At 49.9% G+C, this 17,780-nt stretch overlaps 1 protein-coding gene across 1 annotated transcript in view; it reads right to left on the bottom strand.

Annotated features, from left to right (window-relative positions):
- Positions 1-8,346, bottom strand: part of nrip1a (nuclear receptor interacting protein 1a) — a 51,591-nt gene extending 43,245 nt beyond the window's left edge. Inside the window, exon 1 of the mRNA XM_070893241.1 lies at positions 7,848-8,346. The gene's annotated coding sequence lies outside the window, so the exon portion shown is untranslated. The remainder of the gene's footprint in view (positions 1-7,847) is intronic.
- Between the last annotated feature and the right edge of the window lie 9,434 nt (positions 8,347-17,780).

Below are 17,780 nucleotides of genomic sequence, written 5' to 3'. Positions count from 1 at the left end.
TGATGAGTACAAGGTTGACCGAAGGCAATACGGCACCAACGTCAGTGTTCTCAACCAGGCCAACATTCCCAGCATCGAAGCACTGACCACACTCGACCAGCTTCGCTGGGCAGGCCACATTGTCCGCATGCCCGACACGAGACTCCCAAAGCAAGCGCTCTACTCGGAACTCCTACACGGGCAAGCGGGCCCCAGGTGGGCAGAGGAAACGTTTCAAGGACACCCTCAAAGCCTCCTTGATAAAGTGCAACATCCCCACCGGCACCTCGGAATTGGTGGCCCAAGACCGTCCCAAATGGAGGAAGAGCATCCGGGAGGGCGCTGAGCACCTCGAGTCTCGTCGCCGAGAGCATGCAGAAACCAAGAGCAGGCAGCGGAAGGAGCGTGCGGCAAACCAGTCCCACCCACCTTTTCCTCCAACCACTGTCTGTCCCACCTGTGACAGAGACTGTAATTCCCATATTGGACTGTTCAGTCACCTGAGAACTCACTTTTACAGTGGAAGCAAGTCTTCCTCGATCTCGAGGGACTGCCTAGAATGATGATGATGGTGGGAATGCAGTTGGGAAGAGACTTCAGAAGCTCGCTCTACAGCGCATCTAATGGCTAGAGCCTGTAACCACACTGTGACTGTTGACATAGCAAAATTGAATGAGAGTTAACAGCATTTACTAATTGTAAATTTCTATGACAGAAAAAGTGCAACCAAAAATCACAGTAACAGGAAGCAATATTTGGGAACAGGAAGTGTGTGTCCCATGCAAGATTGTTAGTAACATCTAGGTGTTTGGTTGGCAGCTCTGTTCGAATTTGAGGGATACCTTTTGAATGTCCTTTGCCACAGGCCTACCTTCAGGAGGTTTTTAAAAAGTCTAACTCCAGCTCATTCGCTCCAACTTGGGGCAAACCTTCTGAAGTCAATATGCACACAGCAAGGTCCCACAAACAGCAATGAGATAACGACACCCTGTTTTAGTGAGATGATTGAGGGGAAGACCAGCGGGAAGAACTCCCCTGCATTTTTTGGAATAGTGCCATGGAATCTTTAGCGCCCGAGGGAACGGACCCGGCCTCAGTTTAATCACTCGTTTAAAAGACGGCATTTCCCACAACACTACACTGCCCAGATGGAGTGCTTAAATCCTGGAGTAGGGCTTAATGTAGGAAATAGGAGCAGGAGTAGGCCAATTGGCTCTTCGAGCCTGCTCCGCCATTCAACAAGATCAACGGGGATCTTTTACCTCAACTCCCAAAATTATCAACCACTGCCTTGAATATATCCAACGACTGAGCATCCACAGCTCTCTGGGGCAGAGAATTCCAAAGATTCACAACCGTTCAGTGAAGACATTTCTCCTAATCTCAGTCCTAAATGGCCGACCCCTTATTCTGAGACTGTGTTGGAGATCCTCCAACCAGGGGAACATTTTCTCGGTATTAACCCTGCCAATCCCCTTAAGAATTTGATAGGAGATCTAATTGAAACCTCTCATTCGTACGAACTCTAGGGAATATATGCCTAGTCTACTCAGTCTCTCCTTTAATCCATAACCTTCTGATTTAGAGACATGAGTACTTCACTCTTCATCTAACCCGTGCTGCACCTGCCCTGGGAGTGTTTGATGGGACAGTGTAGAGGGAGCTTTACTCTGTATCTAACCCCGTGCTGTACCTGCCCTGGGAGTGTTTGATGGGACAGTGTAGAGGGAGCTTTACTCTGTATCTAACCCCGTGCTGTACCTGCCCTGGGAGTGTTTGATGGGACAGTGTAGAGGGAGCTTTACTCTGTATCTAACCCCGTGCTGTACCTGCCCTGGGAGTGTTTGATGGGACAGTGTAGAGGGAGCTTTACTCTGTATCTAACCCCGTGCTGTACCTGCCCTGGGAGTGGTTGATGGGACAGTGTAGAGGGAGCTTTATTTGTGAACGTGGCAAAAAGTTGCAAGAACCGCAATTGTATCCTTTGCTGCCAAACGCTGCTGGTGATGCAGGACTTTCTCCCGAATGTAAAGCATTTGAAAAACATGCAGTATACTTTTCGAAAGCTCAATTGAGTTGATCCGAATCCTCGAACCGCGGACCTTTGCTCTACAGTGAGCAGCGTGTTGTAAAAGCGTCCGTAGACTGCTGGAAGATGATGATAAACTCCTCTCCTCCAGCCCTGACTATCAGGCCCTTGAACTACAATCAGCAATTGGGCTGCACCAACTTCTGTCAATTGCTTTCATCAAACTCCAAGCTCATGGCCACAGCATCAGCGTCAGTCAGTGGCAGGGACAGGTGCTGGCTTTGGATGACCGGCCTGGTTTGCAATCGACTTCTCCTGTTGCAAGTTCTCTGTTCAGCTCCTTCACTGTCACACTTTCTTTAAACTCTCCTGTCGGAGATGTAAACTAACTCAGCACACGGGGGCGGAGGAACCCGTCTGGGAAGGCGCTGGTGAGTAACTCTGAGCAGGCTCAGAACAAGAAACACTTGCATTTCTATAGCGCTGATCATGACCTCCGGATGTCTCAAATCGCATTACTTCCAAATGAAGCACTTTTTTTTTGGAATGTAGTCACTGTTGTAATGTGGGAAACGCAGCAGCCAATTTACGCACAGGAAGCTCCCAAAAAGAGCCATGTGATAACAACCAGATAATCCGTTTTAGTGGTGTTGATTGAGGGATAAATATTGGCTGGGACAACGGGGATAACGTCCCTGCTCTTCTTCAAATAGTGCCGTGGGATCTTTTACATCCACAGGACAGAGCAGACTGGGCCCCAGTTTAACGTCTCATCCAAAAGACGGCACTTCCGACAGTGCAGCACTCCCTCAGCACTGCACTGGGAGTGGCAGCCTAGATTTCTGTGCTCAAGTCTCTGGAGTGGGGCTTAAACCCACAACCTTCTGACTCGGAGGCAAGAGCGAGTGCTGCCCACTGAGTGATAAATAACAGAAACTAACAGCTGTCGGCACCATCACAAGTGCAAAGAGGAGCTGAGCTGCCTTAAAGCAGCAACTTTAATATAGTAATACGTTCCAAGGTGCTTCCCAGGGGCATTATCAAACAAAAAGGGATGCATGTCAAAAAAAGGACAAATGAGGTAAGTTTTAATGAGGAGAGCAAGGTGATGGGGTTTAGGGTGAGTCAGAGGTGGATCATGTAACAAGGAGGGAGGATGCTGTACTTGGAAGCAGAGCAAGAACAAGGGAGGAAAGTGCAGAAGGACAGAGTCCATTCTAATATCAATAAAGCAGGGAAAGAGGGTAAATATACTGGCCCAACGCTTTGTATTGCGAGTGTCGTAATCCCTTTCATTTCACTCGGGACACCCAACTGGTGCTCAATCCTGCAACCTCCCCTCAGCTCCTCACAGTGGCTCAGTGGGCAGCACCCTCGCCCCGGAGTCAGAAGGTTGTGGGTTTAAGCCCCGCTCCAGGGACTTGAGCAAATAAATCTAGGCCGACACTCCCAGTGCAGTGCTGAGGGAGCGCTGCACTGTCGGAGGTGCTATCTTTCGGATGAGACGTTAAACCTTGGCCCTGTCTGCTCTCTCAGGTGGACGCAAAAGATCCCAGGGCACTATTTCGAAAAAAAGCACGGGAGTTATCCCCGGTGTCCTGACCAATATTTATCCCTCAATCAACACAACAAAAACAGATTATCTGGGCATTTTCATATTGCTGTGTGTGGGAGCTTGCTGTGCGCAAATTGGCTGCCGCGTTTCCTACATTACAACAATGACTACACGCCAAGATATTTCATTGGCTGTAAAGCGCTTTGGGACATCGTGAAAGGTGCTATATAAATGCAAGGTCTTCCTTTCTTTTGACCTCCCTCAATCTTCCTTTCATTCCGAGAGCTTCAGTTCCAAAACTCTCCCAGTTTTTAATCTCTTCCCTCTCCTCCCCTCCCCTCCGACCCCCGCATTACCCTTGCTCTCCTGCAGGCTGCACTTTCCAATCCCTCTGGTATGTCAGCCCAAGTGGCCACGCGCGAGCCAGGAGACACAGGGCACTGGCAGGCTGATCGTCCAGGGGGAGCAGCACGGCCTTGACTGATCCTGCCCTCGAGTCAACACCCACACAGGCTGCACTTTCCAGCAAGGGACAGCGAGTAGTGACAAGGTGCAGGAAGCTTGACTGAGGTTTGCCCTTTCCTAGCCTCATCATCGTAGGCAGTCCCTCGGAGGAAGACTTAAAATGAGTCCTTAGGTGGCTGAACAGTCCAATACGGGAATTACAGTCTCTGTCACAGGACAGACAGTCGTTGAGGGAAAGGGTGGGTTTGGACTGGTTTGCCGCACGCTCCTTCCGCTGCCTGCGCTTGGTTTCTGCATGCTCTCGGCGACGAGACTCGAGGTGCTCAGCGCCCTCCCAAATGCACTTCCTCCACTTATTGGGGATGTTGCACTTTGTGAGGGAGGCTTTGAGGCTTTGAGGCTTTCCTTTGGCTTGTTGGCCGGGGAGGCCAGTTCTCGCTTCAGCACCCTGGCTGAGAAGAGTTAAATCATCTCAGACCTTAAATCTACTAGGCTGAATCGGTGAGCACAATCATGTCAGCCGTGGCTCAGTGGGCAGCATCCTCACGTCTTTGTCAGAAGATTGTAGGTTAAAGTCCCACTCCAGAGACTTGAGCACAAAATTCTAGGCTGTCACTCCAGTGCAGTGCTGAGGGAGTGCTACACTGTTGGAGGTGCCGTCTTTCAGATGAGCCGTTAAACCGAAGTCCCTTCTACTCTCACAGGTAGACACAAAGGATCTCACGGCGCTATTTTGAAGAAGAGCAGGGGAGTTCTCCCCGGTGTCCTGGGGCCAATATTTATCCCTCAAATCAACATCGTTAAAACAGATTATCTGGTCATTATCACATTGCTGATTGTGGGAGCTTGCTGTGTGCAAACTGGCTGCCGGGTTTCCCAGATTACCACCGTGACTACACTTTAAAAAGTACTTAATTGGCTGTAACGCACTTTGGGGCGTCTGATGGTTAGGAAGGGTGCTATAGAAATGCAAGTCTGTCTGTCTGTCTGTCTTAAACACAAGATACTCCACAGGAATAATCTGGTCACCACTGAGGCATTCTAAATAAACTGGTCACAACAAACATGTAGGATACAGTGCTTCTGTTACTGAATTCGTAATCCAGACGCCTGGAACAATAATCCGGAGAATGCAAATTCAAATTCTGCTAGGGCTTCAACCAGATTTGGAATTTTTTTTTTTTAAATCTGGAAATAAAACGCTGGTATCAGCAAAAAGTGACCATGAAGCTGTCGGGATTGTCATAAAAACCCAACTGGGTCACTGATGTCCCTTTAGTGAAGGAAAGCTGCCGTCTTTACCCGGTCTGGGCCTATATGTAGACTCAGTCCCCCACACCAGTGTGGTAAATCTTAACTGTCCTCTGAAGTGTCCTAGCCAGCCCATCAGTTACTTACAAGGCAGCAGTTCACCATCACCTAGGGATGGGCAATCAACACTGGCCTTCCCAGCGATGCCCACATCCTGAGAATGAATAATGGGGAAAAAAAAGTACCCCACAATAACAATACTTAGAGTAGTCCATCATCGTATGTCACGATAAACATTAGTTCAGGATTTTAAAATGACATTTAGCCACCAACGAAGATCCATAACTGAACCATGTCGGCCAGGAAAATCCCAGATTGGATTCCGGGTCTCTGCTAAATTAGCCGATCTTCACTGGGACTGCAGCTGGACTTCTGCAATGCTCCTCAGTTTCCCGAGGCAAGCAAGGGGAGGGGGGGGGTGGGTGGGGGGAAATCGGCCAGGGATCCTGCTCTTGACCCTAATCCAGTGACACACTGTGTGTGAAGGGTGGAGTGGGGGGGGGGGGGGGGGGTACCAGGAGGCCAGGATGGGTTGGGGAGATCGGGCATAGGTCACGATCACAGCAACTGGTTGGACGATCGGGCCCTTTGAGGTAGGAAGTGTCCCACGACACCACACAGAGCTGAAACGGATGGTGACAGCAGAGATGCACAGTTGAAAAGATCACTTTCCAGCAAACACCTCGATTTGAAAATTTTCAAAATCCACCCCTCCATGGCCTCGCCTCCCCGCCCCCACACCACCCCTCCCCGCCCCTCCCCCACACCACCCCTCCCCGCCCCTCCCCCACACCACCCCTCCCCTCCCCCACCCCACACCACCCCTCCCCCACACCTCCCCCACACCACCGCCCCTCCCCCACACCACACCTCCCCCACACCACCCCTCCCCCACACCACCGCCCCTCCCCGCCCCCCCCCACACCACCCCACCCCGCCCCTCCCCCACACCACCCCACCCCGCCCCTCCCCCACACCACCCCACCCCGCCCCTCCCCCACCACCCCACCCCTCCCCCACACCACCCCGCCCCTCCCCCACACCACCCCGCCCCGCCCCTCCCCCACACCACCCCGCCCCGCCCCTCCCCCACACCGCCCCGCCCCTCCCCCACACCACACCACACCGCCCCACCCTCCCCCACACCACACCGCCCCTCCCCCACACCTCCCCTCCCCTCCCCTCCCCTCCCCCACACCTCCCCTCCCCATCTCTCTAATCTCCTCCAGCCCTGCGAGAACTCTGCGTTCTTCCAATTCTGGCCTCCCCCACAGCCTTCGCCCCACCATCGGTGGCCATGCCTTCAGCTGCCTGGGCCCCCAAGCTCTGGAATTCCCTCCCTAAACCTCGCCGCCTCCCTCTCCTCCTTTAAGACGCTATCCCCGACATATCCTCAACATGGCTCGGTGTTAAAACTGTGCATCCTGTTAAATCGCTCCGGTGAAGCGCCTTGGGGGACATTTCACCACGTTAAAGGCGCTATATAAATGCAAGTTGATTCGAGGAGGCCGTTGACAGGCGAGGAGGGAAATGCAGTGGGGGGGGGGGGGGCCAGAACTACAGGGAGCAGGGCCAAGATGGCAAAGGGCTCTGCCACTGATGATGCAGGGAAGGTAGAGTGCCCTCTGCAATGCAATCGCCTCCCTGCTTCCCACAAGGCAGATTGAACAAGAAGAACTGTGTAAGACTGGACCCCATCAAGGGGTCAGCATCTTCGGGGGGGGGTGGGGGGGCGGGCGGAGGAGGAGAAGCAGAAAATAAAATCCAACCGAACCATTATAACCAGATTTTTTATAAGCCTTAAATTAAACACTTAATCAATAAGCTGCGGCTAATATAATTCAAATGATTCACCCTGTAGCCGACTGGGCATCGAGTGCTGACCACATCTAAACAACTTTATTACGGCACGTTAGAAACTCCTGTTTACAAATTCCCCAGTCACCAACACCCACCTTTTAAAGTGGAGAATAGGAAGGAAAATTGGAGAAAAACAGAGAATATATCCTTAACATTACCAACTCCCCCACACACTGTATATATCGTCTGTTCCCAAGACTGCAAGAGGAAACGGGTAAGAAAGGGCCTGAATATCAAAATATGATATAGATATAGATATATATATATATTTACACACACAAACCAGTGATATTAACCCTTCAACAACACAATTAAAAAACACATTATACAAGATCCATTTCCTGATTAAAAATGACAAAGGCATCTTGCTTGCTCGGAACTACAATGGGTTGTTTATTCAAGATCAAGGCAGAAAGAGGGAAACTCGTCCTTTCTCCTGGAAAGGGGGGTTTGAGGAGAAGGGATTCCGAGTGTCTTCCAGAGATCCAAATACCCAGGGATTGGGAGCAAGTCAATTTCACCAGGGACTGAAACTGAATTCTTACTGAACACGCCTTCTCCAATTGACGTTGCTTTTATTATATACATATATATATGAGAGAGAATACACAAAATTAAATACATATAATGGACGATAAATTCCCTTACCTGATCCCACACACACACAAACAGCTCCGGAAATCCCAATCAGGTTGAAGAAAGGCTGCAGTTTCAATGGTCACGAAAAAATAAAATGTATCATTTTTCGCTGGTGTTGCCGTTTCCTGGTCCGATTCGGGATTTGCGAAGAGGCCCCGGTGTATCCAAGCGAGGTTTAAGGGATACAAAGTAAGCGGCTGTAATGTGTCCTCTCTCTGTACCGCCCCAGAGAGCTAGCAGGGGGGAAAAAAAACACGGGTCAAGGCAAGGGCCTCTTCCAGAACAAAAAAAAGAATAAAATAAATGGGAGATTTTTTTTGGAAACTAATTGCCTGATTTATTTAAAACGAGGCAGTAATTCCCTTCTCTCTCTCTCTCTCTCTCACACACACAACACAAACCTTTCCCAGGCCACATGGAGAATGAAGCAATCGAGCCAGACTCAAAGCCGTGGCACCTCCCAGATCAGGACATGTAGGAAAAAAAAACACACATACGACACACTACAGGCTAAAAACTCCACCAGCAAGCTCGAGGATTAGGCTGCCCCCACAGAGAGACTGGAGTGCTCAGTATTTAACCCCTTGTGGTTACATCAAGTCAGTCTCGTTGACATTATAAATGTCTGCCAACATATTTTTTAACAAACGTCTGCTTTTCCTTCTCTCTTATGTTATGTACACTTCTTATGAGCACCCTCACCAGCTCTAATTACTAAAGAAAGACTTGCATTTCTATAGCACCTTTCACCACCACCAGACATCTCAAAGCGCTTTACAGCCAATGAAGTACTTTTGGAGTGTAGTCACTGTTGTAATGTAGGAAATGCAGCAGCCAATTTGCGCACAGCAAGCTCCCACACACAGCAATGTGATAAAGACCAGATAATCTGTTTTTGTTACGTCAATTTGAGGGATAAATATTGGCCGGAACACTGGGGATAACTCCCCTGCTCTCCCTCGAAATAGTGACATGAGATCTTTTACGTCCACCTGAGAGGGCAGACAGGGTCTCGGTTTAACATCTCATCCGAAAGACAGGACCTCCGACAGTGCGGTATTCCTGCACTGCAGGGTCAGCCTAGATTTATGTGCTTAAGTCCCTGGAGTGGGACTTGAATCCACAACCTTCTGACTCAGGTGAGAGTGCTACCCACTGAGTCATGGCTGATACTATAGAGCAGTTTAAAGCCAATGAAGTACTTTTTTGAATTAAGGACAGAAAATGCTGGAAATACTCAGCGGGTCAGGCAGCATCTGATGGAGAGAGAAACTGCATTAACATTTCAGGTCGATGATTCTTCGTCAGAACTCTCTCCCCACGGAAGCTGCCTGGCCCGCTGAGTGTTTCCAGCATTTTCTGTTTTCATTTTAGATTTCCAGCATCCGCAGTATTTTGCTTTTGCACAAGTACTTTTGAAGTGTAGTCACTGTTGTTGTTATATATGTGGACTTGTATTTACTCTGTACAGCCACCAGAGGGCTCATTCCCCGGAGTCCCAAGGAATCCCATAATCCCTTGAAACATAGAAACATAGAAAATCAAGCCTGCACCGCAATTCAATGAGTTCATGGCTGAACATGCAACTTCAGTACCCCATTCCTGCTTTCTCGCCATACCCCTTGATCCCCCTAGTAGTAAGGACTACATCTAACTCCTTTTTGAATATATTTAGTGAATTGGCCTCAACAACTTTCTGTGGTAGAGAATTCCACAGGTTCACCACTCTCTGGGTGAAGAAGCTTCTCCTTATCTCGGTCCTAAATGGCTTACCCCTTATCCTTAGACTGTGACCCCTGGTTCTGGACTTCCCCAACATTGGGAACATTCTTCCTGCATCTAACCTGTCTAAACCCGTCAGAATTTTAAACGTTTCTATGAGATCCCCTCTCATTCTTCTGAACTCCAGTGAATACAAGCCCAGTTGATCCAGTCTTTCTTGATATGTCAGTCCCGCCATCCCGGGAATCAGTCTGGTGAACACAGGTATTTAAGGAGGCTTCACAGGTTGGAGAGGCACTCTAGAGACCTGCAATGAAAGACTAAGGTCACACTTTACTTTGAGCTCACAGTGTTCAGTCTGACTCTTTCTCCATACACAACAACTGGCGACGAGATACAGATAGTGAACCCAAAGATGCAGAGAACAGTGCGCATCCTGGAGAAATTTTCGGAGGGAGATGTTTGGGAAACTTTTTTGGAGCGACTTGACCAATACTTCGTGGCCAATGAGCTAGATGGGGAAGAGAGTGCTGCCAAACGAAGGGTGATCCTCCTCACCGTCTGTGGGGCACCAATGTATGGCCTCATGAAGAATCTGCTCACTCCAGCGAAACCCACGGAGAAATCATGCGACGATTTGTGCACACTGGTCCGAGAGCATTTGAACCCGAAGGAAAGCGTTCTGATGACGAGGTACCGGTTCTACACCTACAAAAGGTCTGAAGGCCAGGAAGTGGCGAGTTATGTCACCAAGCTGAGCCGCCTTGCAGGACATTGCGAATTTGAAGGACATTTGGAGCACACGCTCAGAGACTTTTTCGTACTTGGCATTGGCTACGAAACCATACTGCGCAAGCTTTTGACTATAGAGACCCCAACCTTGAGTAAGGCCACAGCGATAGCCCAGGCATTCATTGCCACCAGTGACAATACGAAGCAAATCTCTCAGCACACAAGTGCTGCTACAAGTACTGTGAACAAAGTGATGTTGTTTTCAAATTGTAACGTACAGGGCAGGTCACACTTACCTGCAGCTGCATGTCCGCAGATGTCTCAGGGTCCACAATCAAGGGTCACTACGGAGGATCATTACGAGGATCACTACAAACCAGAGCCTCAGACAGAGGAGGCAGAGGTACATGGGGTGCACACATTCACCACAAATTGTCCCCCGATAATGCTGAATGTTGAACTAAATGGACTCCCGGTGTCAATGAAGCTGGACACGGGTGCGAGCCAGTCCATCATGGGCAAAAAAACTTTCGAAAGGTTGTGGTGCAACAAGGCCTCAAGGCCAATCTTAACTCCAGTTCGCACGAGACAAAGAGCTGACACTAAAGAACTGATTCCTGTAATCGGCAGTGCTACCATAAAGTCTCTTACGATGGAGCGCTGTACAAGCTACCACTCTGGATGGTATCAGGCGATGGTCCCACGCTGCTCGGCAGGAGCTGGCTGGGAAAGATATCCTGGAACTGGAATGATGTCCGAGCACTATCGCCCGCTGACAACACTTCATGTGCCCAGGTCTTAAACAAATTTCCTTCGTTGTTCGAACCAGGCATCAGGAAATTCAAAGGAGCAAAAGTGCAGATCCACCTAATTCCGGGGGCGCGACCCATCCATCACAAGGCGAGAGCAGTACCGTACACGATGAGAGAAAGGGTAGAGATCGAGCTAGACCCGCTGCAACCAGAGGGCATCATTTCATTGATCGAGTTCAGCGAGTGGGCCAATCCTATCATTCCAGTCCTCAAGGGAGAAGGCACCATCAGAATCTGTGGCAATTACAAAGTAACTATCAATCGATTCTCCCTGCAGGACCAATACCCACTTCCAAAAGCCGACGACCTCTTTCCAATGCTGGCGGGAGGAAAGACGTTCACGAAGCTGGATCTGACTTCAGCCTACATGACGCAGGAACTGGAGGAATCATCAAAGGCCCTCACCTGCATCAATACGCACAAAGGTCTTTTTGTTTATAACAGATGCCCGTTTGGAATCAGATCAGCGGCGGCGATATTCCAGAGAAACATGGAAAGTTTACTGAAGTCAGTCGCGCACACCATGGTCTTCCAGGATGACATCTTGGTCACAGGTCGGAACACAGTCGAGCATCTGCAGAACCTAGAGGAGGTTCTTAGTCGACTCAACCGGATGGGGCTCAGGTTAAAATGCTCGAAGTGCGTTTTCCTGGCGCCTGAAGTGGAGTTCCTGGGAAGGAGGATTGCGGCGGACGGCATCAGGCCCACCAACGCGAAGACGGAGGCAATCGAGAACGCACCGAGGCCACTGAACGTGACGGAATTTTTGGGACTCTTGAACTACTTTGGTAACTTCTTACCGGGTCTCAGCACCCTGCTAGAACTACTACATGTCTTACTACGAAAAGGGGACAAATGGGTTTGGGGCAAAAGCCAAGAAAATGCCTTTGTAAAAGCAAGAAAATTGTTATGCTCAAACAAATTGCTTGTGTTGTATGATCCATGTAAGCGTTTGGTACGAGCATGTGATGCGTCGTCATATGGCGTCAGGTGTGTATTGCAACAAGCTAATGATCTCGGGAAATGGCAACTGGTTGCTTATGCATCCAGGAGTCTGTCTAAGGCTGAAAGAGCCTACAGCACGATTGAAAAAGAAGCGTTAGCGTGTGTCTATGGGGTAAAGAAAATGTATCAATAACTGTTTAGGCTAAAATTCGAAATGGAAACTGGCCATAAGCCATTTATATCCCTGTATTCCGAGAGTAAAGGGATAAATACCAACGCATTGGCCAGCATCCAGAGATGGGCGCTCATGTTGTCCACATTCAACTACGCCATCCGCCACAGGCCAGGCACAGAAAACTGCGCCGATACTCTCAGTTAGCTGCCATTGCCCACCACGGGGGTGGAAATGGTGCAGCCCGCAGATCTAGCCATGGTTATGGAAGCATTTGAGAGTGAACGATCACCCGTCACTGCCCGGCAGGTCAAACACCTGGACAAGCCAGGACCCCTTATTATCTCTAGTCAAAAGCTGTGTGCTTCACGGGAGCTGGTCCAGTGTCCCAGTGGAAATGCAGGAAGAGATAAAGACGTTCCAGCGGCGCAAAGATGAAATGTCTATACAGGCAGACTGCCTTCTGTGGGGCAATCGAGTAATGGTCCCCAAGAAGGGCAGAGACACCTTCATCAATGACCTCCACAGTACCCATCCAGACATCGTAATGATGAAAGCGATAGTCAGATCCCACGTGTGGTGGCCCGGTATTGATGCGGACTTAGAGTCCTGCGTTCACAGATGTAATACATGCTCGCAGTTAAGCAATGTACCCAGGGAGGTGGCCTAGGATACACGTCGGCTATGCAGGCCCATTCTTGGGTAAAATGTTCCTTGTGGTTGTAGACGCGTACTCCAAGTGGATTGAATGTGAGATAATGTCGGCTAGCACGTTCGCTGCCACCTCTGAAAGCCTGCGGGCCATGTTTGCCACACACAACTTACCCGATGTCCTGGTGAGCAACAACGGGCCATGTTTTACCAGTGCTGAGTTCAAAGAATTCATGACCCGTAATGGGATCAAACATGTGACATCTGCCCCGTTTAAACCAGCGTCCAATGGTCAGGCAGAGAGAGCAGTGCAAATCATCAAGCAAGGCTTGAAGAGGGTAACTGAAGGCTCACTGCAGACTCACCTATCCCGAGTCCTGCTTAGTTACCACAAGAGACCCCACCTCACTCACTGGGATCCCACCCGCTGAACTGCTCATGAAAAGAGCACTTAAGACAGGGCTCTCGTTAGTTCATTCTAACCTACATGAACAGGTAGAGAGCAGGTGGCTTCAACAAAGTGCATACCATGATAACACAAATGTGTCACGCAAGATTGAAGTCAATGATCCTGTATTTGTATTAAATTATGGACAAGGTCCCAAGTGGCTTCCCGGCACTGTCGTGGCCAAAGAGGGGAGCAGGGTGTTTCGGGTCAAACTTTCAAATGGACTCATTCATCAGAAACACTTGGACCAAATCAAACTCAGATTCACGGACTATCCTGAGCAACCCACCTTGGACCCTACCTTTTTGATCCCCCAACACACACACCAGTGGCAACCGACACCACGGTTGATCATGAAGCAGAACCCATCATCCACAGCAGCCCTGCAGGGCCCAACACACCAGGCAGCCCAGCAAGGCCAGCTGCACTGCAGCCCAGCGAAGGCCCAACAAATGATTCAACAACACCAGTTTTCACACCAAGACCGATCAACCAGGGCAAGAAGGGCCCCAGATCGACTCACATTGTAAATAGTTACACTATTGACTTTGGGCGGGGGGAATATTGTTATATATGTGGACGTGTATTTACTCTGTACAGCCACCAGAGGGCTCATCCCCTGGAGTCCCAAGGGATCCCATAATCCCTTGGGAGCACAGGTATTTAAGGAGGCCTCACAGGTTGGAGAGGCAATCTGGAGACCTGCAATAAAAGACTACGGTCACACTTTACTTTGAGCTCACAGTGTTCAGTCTGACTCTTTCTCCATACACCACAGTTGTAATGTGAGAAATGCAGCAGCCAACTTGTGCACAGCAAGCTCCCGCAAACAGCAATGTGATAATGACCAGATAATCTGTTTTAGTTATGTTGGTTGAGGGATAAATATTGGTCAAGACACTGGGCGGGGGGTGGGGGGGAAGCTGCTCTTCTTCAAAATAATGACTATGTAATACTGGCCAGATCATTTGCTTTGCAAAGGTGGCGATGAACGTAGCAAGGAAGTGCCGGAGGATGGGGGCCAAGATATCAGCGAGATTTGCCAGCCAGCGAAATGAAGTCCGGATTCAGAGGACCAGTGGCCTATTAATGGCTGGCGTGAGGAGAGTTCCCGGTCGGGACACAACTGGTGAAATGAATTACACCATCATTTCTGCCAGCAAGTCACGAAAATTATTCAAATACAAAAATACAAACCCATTGCAGTGGATCAGACTGCAGAGAGGACGATGCACAACGCAAGGATTTCCCAGGGGACAACGTGAAGGATTTGAGACCTGTTTTTTGCTGAACATGTTTCAGGATCTATGTCTACTTAAAACAACAGCAGCAGCAACAACTTGTCTTTATAAACTTTGACTTTTTAAACCCCTCTCCTCGGTCTCCACCCTCACCTCCAACAATAAGCATGAGGAGCTCATAGACTTCTTTGTCTCTAAGATTGAGACCATCCATTCGGCCGCCTCTGCCTCTTCCCTTCCTCCCCCGAGCCCACCGGGTCAAACTTCCTCTAAGGATTCCCCCCTGCCCTAGCCCTGACCTCACATCTTGCTCCAGTTTCTCTCCGATCTCCCCTCATGAACTTTCCCAGCTCATCCTGTCAATGAGACCCACTTCCTGCTCCTTTGACCCTAGTCCCACCAAACTGCTGACCACCCAACTTCCTGTTCTGGCTCCCATGTTAGCTGACAATGTTAACATTCTCTCTCCTCAGGTACCGTCCCCCTCTCCCTCCGTCATCACCCTCTCCTCAAAAAACCAACCCTCGACCCCTTCGTCCTTGCAAACTACCGCCCCATCTCCAACCTCCCTTTCCTCTCCAAAGTCTTTGAACGTGTTTCGCCTCCCAAATCCGTGCCCATCTTTCCTGCAATTCCATGTCTGAATCCCTCCAATCCGGTTTCCGCCCCGGCCACAGTGGTGAACCAGCCCTCATCAAAGTCACAAATGACATCCTTTGTGACTGTGACAAAGGCAAACTATCCCTCCTCGTCCTCCTGGACCTGTCTGCAGCCTTTGACACGGTTGACCACTCCATCCTCCTCCAACAACCCTCCACCATCGTCCAGCTGGGTGGGACTGCACTCGCCTGGTTCCATTCTTATCTATCTAATCATAGCCAGAGAATCACCTAAAACGGCTTCTCTCCCCGCATCGTTACCTCTGGTGTTCCCCCAAAGGTCTATCCTTGGTCCCCTCCTATTTCTCATCTACATGTTGCCCCTTGGTGACATCATCCGGAAACACAGCGTCAGTTTCCACATGTACGCTGATGACACCCAGCTCGACCTCTCCACCACTTCCCTCGACCCCTCCACGGTCTCTAAATTGTCAGACTGCTTGTCCGACATCCAGTTCCGAATGAGCAGAAATTTTCTCCAACTAAATATTGGGACGATCGAAGCCATTGTTTTCGGACCCCGCCACAAACTGTGTTCCCTAGACACTGACTCTGTCCCTCTCCCCAACTCCTGTCTGAGGCCGAACCAGACTGTTCACAACCATGGTGTCATATTTAGCCCTGAAATGAGCTGTCGACCACATATCCACAGCATAACTAAGATCGCCTATTTCTACTTACGTAATATCACCCGTCTCCACCCTTGCCTCAGCTCATCTGCTGCTGAAGCCCTCATCCATGCCTTTGTTACTTCTAGGCTTGGCTGTTCCAATGCCCTCCTACGTAAACTAGAATTAGTCAAAAACTCGGCTGCCCGTGTCCTAACTCGCACCAAGTCCCGTTCACCCATCATCCCTGTGCTCGCTGACATACATTGGCTCCCAGTTAAGCAACGCCTCGATTTCAAAATTCTCATCCTTGTTTACAAATAACTCCATGGCCTCGCCCCTCCCTATCTCCATAATTTCCTCCAGCCCCACAACCGCCCGCCCCCCCCGAGATGTCTGCGCTCCTCTAATTCTGCCCTCCTGAGCATGCCTGATTATAATCACTCAATGATTGGTATCAAACCTATCTCTTTGACCAAGTGTTTGGTCACCTGCGCTAACTTCTTCTGATGTGGCTCGGTGTCAAATTTTTATCACATAATACTCCTGTGAGTGGCCTTGAGACATTTTACTATATTAAAGATGCTATATAAATACAAGCTATTGCTTTTGTTATCATCAGCATAGGCAGTCCCTCGAAATCAAGGAAGACTTACTTCCACTCTAAAAGTGAATTCTCAGCTGACTGAACAGTCCAATACAGGAATTACAGTCTCTGTCACAGGTAGGACAGACAGTGGTTGAAGGAAAGGGTGGGTGGGGAGCATGGTTTGCCGCACGCTCCTTCTGCTGCCTGCGTTTGATTTCTGCATGCTCTCGGCGACGAGACTCGAGGTGCTCAGCACCCTCCTGGATGCTCTTCCTCCACTTAGGGTGGTCTTTGGCCAGGGACTCCCAGGTGTCGGTGGGGATGCTGCATTTTATCAAGGAGGCTTTGAGGGTGTCCTTGAAACGTTTCCTCTGCCCACCTTGGGTTCACTTGCGGTGTAGGAGTTCCGAGTAGAGCGCTTGCTTTGGGAATCTTGTGTCAGGCACACGAACATTGTGGCCCGCCCAACGGAGCTGGTCGAGTGTGGTCAGTGCTTCAATGCTGGGGATGTAGGCCTGGTTAAGGACGCTAACGTTGGTACGTCTGTCCTCCCAGGGGATTTGTAGGATCTTGCGGAGACATCGTTGGTGGTATTTCTCGAGCGATTTGAGGTGTCTACTGTACATGGTCCATGTCTCTGAGCCATACAGGAGGGTGGGTATTACTACAGCCCTGTAGACCATGAGCTTGGTGCCAGATTTGAGGTCCTGATCTTCGAACACTTTTTCTCAGGCAACCGAAGGCTGCGCTGGTGCACTGGAGGCAGTGTTAAATCTCGTTGTCGATGTCTGCCTTTACTGATAGTAGGCTCCCGAGGTATGGAAAGTGGTCCACGTTGTCCAGGGCCGTGCCGTGGATCTTGATGACTGGGGGGCAGTGCTGTGCGTCGAGGTCAGGCTGGTGGAGGACCTTTGTTTTACAGATGTTTAACGTAAGGCCCATACTTTTGTATGCCTCGGTAAATACATCGACTATATCCTGGAGTTCAGCCTCAGAATGTACACAGATGCAGTTGTTGTCCGCGTACTGTAGCTCGACGACAGAGATTGGGGTGGTCTTGGACCTGGCCTGGAGACGGCAAAGGTTGAACAGGTTCCCACTGGTTATATAGTTTAGTTCCACTCCAGCGGGGAGCTTGTTGAGTGTGAGGTGGAGCATTGCAGCGAGGAAGATTGAGAAGAGGGTTGGGGCGATGATGCAGCCCCGCTTGACCCCTGTCCGGACGTGGATTGGGTCTGTGATGGATCCGTTGATCACGGCCTGCATGTCGTCGTGGAGCAGGCAAAGGATGGTGACGATATTTTGGGGGCAGCCGAAACGGAGGAGGACGCTCCATAGACCCTCGTGGTTGACCGTGTCAAAG

This window comes from Pristiophorus japonicus, chromosome 11 (assembly GCF_044704955.1).
Source record: "Pristiophorus japonicus isolate sPriJap1 chromosome 11, sPriJap1.hap1, whole genome shotgun sequence".
NCBI lineage: Eukaryota > Metazoa > Chordata > Chondrichthyes > Pristiophoridae > Pristiophorus > Pristiophorus japonicus.
The sequence above is the reverse complement of the archived record's forward strand: the minus strand, read 5'-3'. Positions and strand labels throughout refer to the sequence as shown.